The sequence below is a fragment of the Primulina huaijiensis genome, chromosome 2 (genome assembly GCF_012295235.1).
Source record: "Primulina huaijiensis isolate GDHJ02 chromosome 2, ASM1229523v2, whole genome shotgun sequence".
Lineage (NCBI taxonomy): Eukaryota > Viridiplantae > Streptophyta > Magnoliopsida > Lamiales > Gesneriaceae > Primulina > Primulina huaijiensis.
In genome coordinates, this window is record NC_133307.1 from 2,153,043 (window position 1) to 2,160,447 (window position 7,405).

The following is a 7,405-nucleotide window of genomic DNA, read 5'->3' on the forward strand; positions in this document are numbered from 1 at the left end:
TCCGAGAGGTCGCTTGAACTACTCATTTGTTTTGATTTGATAAAAGTATGAATGACTCAGTTTGTAAACTTGCAGGTATTCATAGAAGCTGAAGATACGGCTCTCTGTTTACATGAATACCAAGAATCATTTATTATTCCTTCAGACTTCGTATATCCGTATTTATTGCATTGATTCAGGGGGAACAGTAATCTTTCATATTTTCGTTCTTTGTCAGAAGCAGAAGAGAGTTTTGTCTGTTCGATAAGACAAATTGTCTACTGGATTTTGTCAAGAATGCTGAAAATACTTCAGCACCTTATAACTTCCATAGATATTATCATAATACGACAAATCCTCTTCTGGTTATTTCTAGTAACATATTGGACAGCCCGCTCTTTTTCATTTTTGAAAAATAACTTTTCTGACACTCTGCATTACTTTTCAAATACTCAACTGTAAACATACCGACACGTGTCCTTGTGTTTACACTGACGGCTGTACATTTTGAATATTAACTGCCTCTTATTTCTCTTCACCTTTACGATTCCAGACTTTCTTGCTGCTTCTTTCTCTTGTTTAACATAATCTACTTCGAAGTTATCTCAGAAGAAATGGCTGGAGCTTACACTCTCAATGCTTATCAAGTTAACTTTTCATCTGTACTTACCATTAAAGATGAAGGACTTGTTCAAATGTTTAAGGCTGTTGAGAAATCAGCTCTTCGAAGGTTTTTGGAAGCACCTGCCATTATTTATAAGACAGCACTCCTGGAATTCTTCGCCAGAGCAACTGTTCAAGACGGAAAAATCATTCATTCTCAGGGAGATGCATCTATTTCTATTGATGCTGCACTACTTGGATCAACTTTCTTTCTTCCAATCACAGGTACCTCTGAACTGTCAGGCATCACGAAGGAAGAAATGTCTATCGCTCTTACTACTTTCTCGGCTTCTGGAGAGGAACTATCTCACTCTTGCTTCAAGAAGCTTCTGAAAATGGAGTACCAAGTGCTCGCTGACATTGTGGCGAAGACACTCCTCGTCAAAGCTAGTACTTTTGATCGATTAACAAAGAAAAAGGTTCAAGTGATGGTGGCAATCACCTCGGATATTAAGGTGGATTGGAGTTGGTTTCTGTTCAAGATTATGAGAGAAATGGTTTCACGAAAACGCACTGGTTTTGCTGTTCAGATCAGTCATATGCTGAAGGACGCTGGTTTTCCGTTCACTACTGATCAAGATGCTTTTTCTGTGACTATGGCCGATGCTGATAACGTGCTTGCTCTACGGTCTAAACCAACTGTGGCTGAATTTGTTTCAATGAAAAATGAAATTGGGGATGCTTTAGCCGAGGGTCAAGCTCCTCAAAAGAAAATCAAAAGGAAGATAGTAACTGTGTTGACTGATTCAGATAAAACTGTATCTGAAGAATCAGTTGCTCCTACTCAAGCCTCTCTTTCAGTAGCCACACCAAGCAAAAAGAAGTCCAGAACCACCATCCGTATCAAGAAAACCGCGGCCATTGCTGATTTGGATACTGTCCCGTTGAGACAAGTATTTCTAGAAGCCATCCAAACCAAACCTAAATCTGATTCGGAACACGTAACTACCCTCTCTCAACCAGCAGTTATTTTTACTGTTTCACAACCAACTACTGCCTCCTCTATCATCAAACCAGCAACCATTATTGCTCCATCAACGTCAAAACCTACTTTCAGACCTCCTACTGGAGTTGTGATTTTAGAATCATTGGCCGGATCATCCACTGCTCGGTCCTCGCTGCCTATTCCTACAGGAAAAAAAAAGAGAAGTTGTCTGACGAACCCCCAGTTCAACGCCCCAAAACCACAGTGCAAACTGGCTTTGAACTTTACCTTGAAGAGATTGAAAAATCTGCCAGGGAAGATATGTTGTTCTTTGATGAATGGCTAAAGATGAGATCATTTCACCCTTTCACTTACTTACGCACTGCAGGCGTATTTGCACAAATAGTGAAACTTGAGAAGAGAGTTTTTGCTATCGCAAAAACCAAAAATGTCATAGAAGCCATGAATCGCAGAAATTATATCATTGATCAATTGAAACAAAAGGAGATGGACTCTGTGTTGACAACTCTAAAGTCAAATTTTTATCCAATGAGTCCTACTTCTCCTCATGATCAGGATATTATTAAGCATATGACTGATCAGCTGCAGTCTTTGATTGAGCAGATTCGAGCTCAAGAGCAGGTTTTTGCTAAGCCTCTGTCTTATAGGTTAGGCATGGTTCCCGAACTTCTACAGATACAGCCAGTTGAGGAAAGGATCACAGTTCCTTCCGGAGCCAAGGTCTCTAGTACTCCTGCATCACCAGACCTGCTTACTCAATCATCATCTCTGATCTCTGTTCGAGAATTGGCCTCAGTGGATGAAGTAATTCAGTCTATTGTTCTTACGGCTGCTACTGCACCTACATCAACTCAAGCTAATGAAGTGGTATTTTCCGAAACTCCAACCGAACCTCAACACATGGAAGCATCAGATGACAACCCATTGCCAAATCTTGAGAACTTTTCTACTGAACATCAAGCAGAAATGAAAGCTCTATTGAATACGTCATCTGACCTTATCCCTTCAGAGCAACCACCGAAAACCACTGAAGCTGCTCACCAAGATGAAAGTACAGCGCCTGAAACAATTTTTGAAGAAACTTCTACTACTCCATCTGGTGCTGAGGAAACTACTGCAGCACCTCTTGTCTCTACTGATCCAGAACTAAGCTCTGTTGAACCTGGCCCTTCTACTGGTCCAATGGATGTGATTCCTCCCACTGCTCCACCAGAACTGGAAACTTCTACCGCATTGGTCATATCCATTTCTGACTCAGCTGCTGCTCGTACCGCTGAAATCAAGCAGCGTATGCTCACAAGAACTCCATCTCCAGAACCAGAACAGTTTGATATCGAATTTGAGATTGATACTTTGCAAAGGAATCTCAACAATCTCTCTGAGATAGTAAAGCAGCTATCTCGTGAACATGCTGGAAGTCAGTAGCTCTAAGTTCTTCCGAGACCGTATGTCTGAGGAAATATCTAACACGGCAGCATCTGTGAGTAAAATGCATGCTGAGACCATTGTCTTTCGACAAGCTATTTCCAGAAGCCAAGGTATCATCGTGCTCGGTCAAACTGACATACTCAAATGACTCACCGAGCATGATGAAGTTATTCGTTCAGTCTCCACCACCATGGAATCTATGGATGCTAAGATTGAGTCCCAATCTCAATCTCTCAGTGCTCTCAATGAACGAGTATCTAATCAGGCACCATATCTGGAAATTCTTAACAATGGTATTCTCAATCTTTCTGGCCGCTTGAATGATTTGCTTGCTCAGGTTCTGGCCAATGATGCCAAAAAGGGGGAAACAGAACCAGAAGAAAGACAACCAGAAAGAGGACAAGCAGAAGGAAGAATAACTGGAGATATAGAAGAATCTTCTGCCAGAAGATATCAAGATGCTCGGAATGAAGAAACCATTTACAGGGACATTGGCACCGATGATTAAAACTTTCGTTGATTATCTTAATATAATTATGCTTTATTTTTCCATTTTTTTTAATATCCAGGTTTTGCATCACCACAAAGGGGGAAATTGTTAATTTAACCTAATTGTGGCGATAAGATTTAAAACCAGCAGATCTTTAGGCAATATAAAAGCAGTAGTCTTCAGCGAACGAAAACCAGAAGCAGAACTCAGTCTAAACCAAAGTAACTTAACGTCTTTTGTGCAAACAGAACTAGCCTTGAATGTTACCGTTACTTTATCGAGTACTAGCATTAATTGCACCATTAATGCTGTATGAAGTTATTTATTACGTCTTACCAATTTTGGTATAGTACAAGACTGATTGGTTTGAAGCTTTTCTGCAGGACCCTTTTCATGTATTAAAGCTGAATATATCAGGAGTCAAAGAAGCCGTTTTGTTTATAGACGTTGGGACCAAAGACTTCTATAAATATACAAGAACAACGTTGATAAAAAAAAAAAAAAAAAGGAGATTGGACAATACTGATTACAATATACAAAAACGTTGAGCACCAAAAAATCTCTTGTCTCACAAAAAACTCAATATACAGAAAAGTAGCACACGCTTTATAGCATATATCTGATCTGTTGAAGATCATCTTGTGCTACTATTTCTCATACTCTTCAGGAACAGTTTATGTTATTCATATCTTGTTAAGAAAAGTTTGTAATCTGAAAAAGAGTCTTTTCCAGAACTTTGATTACATATTATTTCATTGTGTTGATAAACTAAGAGTTTCAGTAGGCAGAGGGTAAGTCCTGCTGAAGTGGGTGTGTACGAGTGTGTACTGTAAAATCCAAAGTCTTTTGGTGATACCTTCTAGAAACAGAAGAAGGGGAGACGCAGAAGATTTTATCTTCGAACTTCCATAAACAACTATTGTCTACTGCCTACTGTTTTTATCATTTTCAATCATTGAACCATCACATCGTTTCCGTATTATTATGTGATTTGTTGGTTGCATACTTGAACAAGATTAGCTACAATCTCTAACAGGATTTAGCACCTTCAAAAGAAGAAATCAACAAAGGAAAGATTTTATTCACCCCCTCTAAACTCTACATCGATCCCCAACAAAGCGGTTGAAACTCCTTTGATCTTTGAAGCGGTTGAACTGATGCATATCTTATAAACGAACCGCAGCTGATTTCGAGCTGGTTTGTTTTTGTCATACACCAAAATTCTTGGGAATAATAATTTTTCAACAGTTTTGGCATCCAGTTTCTCTCTAGAATTGCATGTGGGTAAATGCAAAAAGAAAAAAGAGCAGTTTATGTAATTTAATAAATTGTTTGGTTGTCGTTTTTTTTATTTTCAAGTACTATTTCATCCATTTTTTCTTTATTGTACTTATTATTTACTTCTATAATACATATTTTGTAGATATTGCAACGATCTAAGATGATTGAGGTTAAATTATAAATTTGAATTGACATATATTGTATTATCTATATATTTTGCATGTCATTTCATCTTCATCTTATTTTATTTTATTTTTTGGTTACTTTCCTTATTTTGCGGTGCGTGGATGGATAAACATTTGTTTGAATTTGTTTCAATCCATATATATATGTTTTTGTTAGACATAACGTAATTGTGGCGATGGGCAATGAGATTTAAAATCAGCAAAACTTTAAGCAATATAAAAGCAGTAGTCTTCAGCTAACGAAAACCAGAAGCAGAACTTAAAGTTCTAAGATAACCAGAAGCAGAACTTAGAATTCTAGAAAAAAAAAAAGCAGAATTCAGTCCAAACCGAAGTAACTTAACGTCTTTCGAATAAACAGAACTAGCCTTGAATGTTACCGTTACTTTATCAAGTACTAGCATTAATTGCACCATTAATGCTGTATGAAGCTATTTATTACGTCTTACCAACTTTGGTATAAAACAAGACTGATTGTTTTGAAGCTTTTCTGCAGGACCTATTTCAGGTATTAAAGCTGAAAATATCATAAGTCAAAGAAGCCGTTTTGTTTATAGACGTTGGGATCAAAAACTTCTATAAACATACAAGAACAACGTTGATAAAGATTTGGACAATACTGATTACAATACTCACAACGTTGATCTGAGCACAAAGCTCTCTTATCTCACAAAAAGCTCGACATACAGAAAAGTAGCACACGTTTCATAGCATATATCTGATCTGTTGAAGATCATTTTGTGCTGTTATTTCTCATACTCTTCATAAATAGTTCACACTATTCATATCTTGTTGAGAAGAGTTTGTAATCTGGAAAAAAGTCTTTTCCAGAACTTTGATTATATATTATTTTATCGTGTTGATACACTAAGAGTTTCAGTAGGCAGAGGCTAAGTCCTGCTGAAGTGGGTGTGTACGAGTGTGTACTGTAAAATCCAAAGTCTTTTAGTGATACCTTCTGGAAACAGAAGAAGGAGAGACGTAGAAGATTTTATCTTCGAACTTCCATAAACAACTATTGTCTACTGCCTACTGTTTTTATCATTTCAACTACTGAACCATCAGATCGTTTCCGCACTATTCTGTGATTTGTTGGTTGCATACTTGAACAAGATTAGCTACAATCTCTAACAGGATTTTAGCAACTTCAAAAGAAGAAATCAGAAAAGAAAAGAGTTTATTCACCCCCCTCTAAACTCTATATCGATCCCCAACAGTTTTGCTTATTATCTTTTGCTAATAATACAACTTTTTGAGATTGAATTTTTTATATATATAATATTTATTCATATTATATATAATTAGTGTTAACATACTTCATACTAGTGAAAAAAAAAAGGGATAAATTAGTAAAAATTTGAAAGATACAAGTTTAAGATTCAATTTTGGCAAATATAGATGGAAATTTAGAATAGGCAAACGAAAATTGCAATTGTTTATATTATCAATAATCTAGAAAATTTAATTTGAAATTAACTATAGCTTATTTCTTCTTCTTTTTTTTAACTAATTTTCAAATCACATCCATAAAATTAATTTATTTTCAATGTAACATTTTATTCTAAATTTTTATACGAGGACGAAGATGTTTTGAAAATCTAATAAGAAATCAGACAGTAAATGTTACCTACAGAAAGAAATAAATATCTTGAACTATCTTGACCTATTGAAAGAAGTAAAAAATTTATTCTGAATATTTATTTATGAGGACAAAGGAAAAATTACTAAAATCGTCAAATAAGTTGACCTATTTTTTATTTTGATTCTTTCAACAATTCGGTCTTTATGCTATTAGTTGGTTTTTTTCCACTTGTAATTAATTTTTGAGTGATTTACATGTACATCAATATTTGTATATCAATTTGTACAACACAAAAAATTCAATACAAAAATTCTATTTGTCAAAATCTAACTATATATTGAATACAAAATCTCGCGATATAACAGTAAAATCTCACGATATAATGGTTGTAAATATCGCTGTAACGATATATTGGTTGTATCTTTAGTATTATTCTTAATTTTTTTGCTGAGGTGCTTCTAGGGCATGGGAGATGTCTGGAAGATCCGATAACAAGTTAGGCTGTCAGCAGTGGTCTCATGTTAGAAATCCAGTCAATAAAAGATTGAAAGCGAAAAGAAAACCAATTTATAGAATTATAACCAAATTTTGACTAATCAGATAACAAAAATCTTATACCTAGGCTCAGTGGCGGAGCCAGAAATATGGCTCTGTCCGGGATAGAATTTTAAACTTTAGAATCTTTTAATATTTTAAATTAATCTACCCGGACTAATATCATATTATTCCAAAATTATACAAAATTTACATATACATTTTTTTAAAAAAAAAAGTTGGGTCACCTGGGCTTTAAAGAAGCATGTGGCTTCGCCCCTACCTAGGCTAACTTAAGGGACAATTTTGGTAGATGC